Source organism: Saccopteryx leptura, chromosome 3 (assembly GCF_036850995.1).
Source record: "Saccopteryx leptura isolate mSacLep1 chromosome 3, mSacLep1_pri_phased_curated, whole genome shotgun sequence".
NCBI lineage: Eukaryota > Metazoa > Chordata > Mammalia > Chiroptera > Emballonuridae > Saccopteryx > Saccopteryx leptura.
This window is the reverse complement of record NC_089505.1, coordinates 310336750-310340059: the sequence shown is the minus strand read 5'-3', so window position 1 is coordinate 310340059 and position 3310 is coordinate 310336750. Positions and strand designations below refer to the sequence as shown.

At 34.3% G+C, this 3310-nt stretch overlaps 1 non-coding gene across 1 annotated transcript; it reads right to left on the bottom strand.

The window, feature by feature from the left end:
• Positions 1-2716: 2716 nt before the first annotated feature.
• Positions 2717-2793, bottom strand: LOC136401693 (small nucleolar RNA U109). The gene has a single exon (XR_010750701.1). It is a non-coding gene; the product is annotated as a small nucleolar RNA U109 (small nucleolar RNA).
• Positions 2794-3310: the final 517 nt, after the last annotated feature.

Genomic DNA, 3310 nt, shown 5'->3' with positions numbered 1-3310 from the left:
CCTGTGTCTACAGTTTTGTTTGTTTGTTTGTTTTATCTTTTTAATTATATTAAAAATGGGCCACTTGGATCCAGGTGGTAAACACTGATGATAATTTTTCCTGATATTAAGTAAAACATTTTTTATTTTCTAGAGCTTTCAAAGATGTATTTCTATTTTAAATGTTTTACATAAAACTTTTATTGAAATAGAATATGCCTTTATTTAATTCTTTATTTTTTAATTTGTTGTTTTTTCTTCTTTAGGGGCCAATTATCCCTAGGTCTAGTATTGTCCATCATTTCCATATACTTTAATCTCTTATTCTTTAACCCTCACCCTGCCTCAATCATAGTACCTGGGTTAACTCAGATGCCCTTATGCCTTTCAATGAAATTTATAGTAATCTACTTTCTTCCTTTTTTATGTGTGAGTAGTTCAATTAATTTTATGTTACCATTTAGTTAATATTATGTTACTATTACTACATATATATAACATATATTATATATATGTTAATATTTAGTTAATGTTATGTTACTATTTTAGGTTTGAATGGAGACCATTTTGGTCCTTAATTTTTTGTTTAGCTCTGGAATGTCTTTTTGCATTGATGTTCTGTTTTATCATTTCATATTTGCTTTCTTGCTTTATAGAAATGTTCTCTTTGGGAGGTATTAATTATAAGTAATTTTCCTATTTTCTTAATTTAATTATTTCTGAATAAGTCAATCTCTATTTTTTTTTTAGTTTAGTCCTCTGTTTTGTTGTAGAATATTTACTTTTTACCACACTATTTTTTTAATGTCACACATATTTCCCAAAAACAATCCACTGTATATTTTTCCAAGGTTTAATTGTTTAAATGAGAAAATAAGAGGATTTTAACCTATTATACAAAATTTCAAATACTTTTATAATTTAACAGGCTTATATTTTACAAAACAAAATAGTCATTTCAAAGATTAAATAATAGATTCAAAGTAAGTGAAATGTATTATTTTATTAATTTTAGCATTCATTTTTCTCCATCTTCATCAATCTGTCTAGGTATTTTGCACAAAATTCCCTACTAGTATGGTACCTAATGGCCCTGAGCAGTAATGACTCTAGACTCCTATTATGTGAACTATAATATCTGGTGACCAATGTGGCAGCTAAAAGGCTACGTATGCTAATACTCTTAGTGATGACTTTTTGGTTTCCTTAGAGAGGAATCTTAATATATTTAGGTGTTCTCAAAGTCATTGACTCTGCCCTCAGTTTTTGTAACATCAGCACAAACACATTGTTTGAAAATTTTAAAAAGCTCTAATTCAATTAGGAGTAAATTAATAACACTGGTGTATTATGGGGAAATGAAAGATTATTAAAAACAATTCTATACATTTTAAATGAATATTAATATATATGGAAAAGTTTGTTTATATTTGTGAGTGTGTGTACGTATATATAAAAACAAGAATTCCGATTTTGCTAAAATAATGCTTGTCACATAGTCGGTACAAGGTATGTATTAAATGATTTCTCTTATTCATAAGCAGGAAGTATTTTGAGGCTCTGAAGCATGACTAAAAATAGCTAAATATATTCATAACTTTTTCAAATTTAATTTTTTTACTTTGTCATAATTGTGAATTTCCATATAATTATAAGAAATAATATAGAGAGAACCCCTATATACAGTGTGTCCGTAAAGTCATGGTGCACTTTTGACCGGTCACAGGAAAGCAACAAAAGACAATAAAAATGTGAAATCTGCACCACATAAAAGGAAAACCGTCCCAGTTTCTGTAGGATGATGTGGCAGCATGTGCACATGCGCAGATGATGACATAACACCGTGTATACAACGGAGCAGCCCACAGCCATGCAGTTGAGATGTGGACGGTACAGAGGAAAGTCCAGTGTGTTCTGTGGCTCACTAAATTCAAATCCGTGACCAAAGTGCAATGTGAATATCCGCGCATTTATAACAAAGCGCCACGACATTAATCACTTAAAACAGAGAATCACAGACGTTATTCACTCTGTTATACCAGACGTCCTTACCCCGTGTGTGGCAAGAACTTCACTATCGTTTGGATGTGCGTAGGACAACAAATGGAGCCCACATCGAACTGCACTGAATAGGTATGAAACTGGGAGAGTTTTCCTTTTATTTGGTGCATATTTCACATTTCTATTGTCTTTTGTTGCTTTCCTGTGACCTGTCAAAAGTGCACCATGGGCCTGACCTGTGGTGGCGCAGTGGATAAAGCATCGACCTGGAAATGCTGAGGTCGCTGGTTCAAAACCCTGGGCTTGCCTGGTCAAGGCACATATGGGAGTTGATGCTTCCAGCTCCTCCCCCCTTCTCTCTCTCTGTCTCTCTCTCCCTCTCTGTTTTTCTCTCTCCCTCTCTCTCTCCTCTCTAAAAATGAATAAATTAAATTTTAAAAAAAAGTGCACCATGACTTTACGGACACTTACCCAGTTTCTCTCAGTGATATACCCCAAACTGTATTACAATAGTACATCCAAGATACTGACATTGATACAATCCAGACATAGAGCAACTCCCTTACCACAACTATTTTAATGTTACCCTTTTAAAGCCTCGCCCACTTCCCTCCCACCTCTAACCTGTCTTTATCCTGGACAACCATTAATCTGTTATTAATTTTGATATTTTCTCCTTCCAAGAATGTTAAATAGATTCACACAATGCATAATCTCCTTTTACTTTCTTTTTATTTTATGTAGGAAAAATATACTACTATTTAACCACTACTATAAGGTTGGCAGCCCTAAGAAGTCTTTTTTAAAAAAAAAAAATTATTGGGGTGAAACTGGTTAATAAGAGAATATAGGTTTCAAGTGTAAATTTCTATGATACATGATCTGTATTTTGCATTGTGGGCCCATCACTCACAGTCAAATCATCCTCTGTCACCATATATTTAGTCCCCTTTATCTTTTATTACCTTCCCAGCCCCTTCCCTCTGATACCTACCACACTGTTACGTGTGTTTATGAATTTCAGTTTTATGTCCCACATATGAGCGAAATCATATGGTCCTTAGCTTTTTCTGACTGACTGATTTCATTTAGCATAATATTCTGAATATCCATCCATGTTGTCACAGATGGCAGTATTTTATCTTTTTTTTTTTTTTTTGTATTTTTTCTGAAGTTGGAAACAGGGAGGCAGTCAGACAGACTCCCGCATACGCCCAACCGGGATCCACTTGGCACGCCCACCAGGGGGCAATGCTCTGCCCATCCAGGGCGTCGCTCTGTTGCAACCAGAGCCATTCTAGCACCTGAGGCAGAGGCCATGGAGCCATCC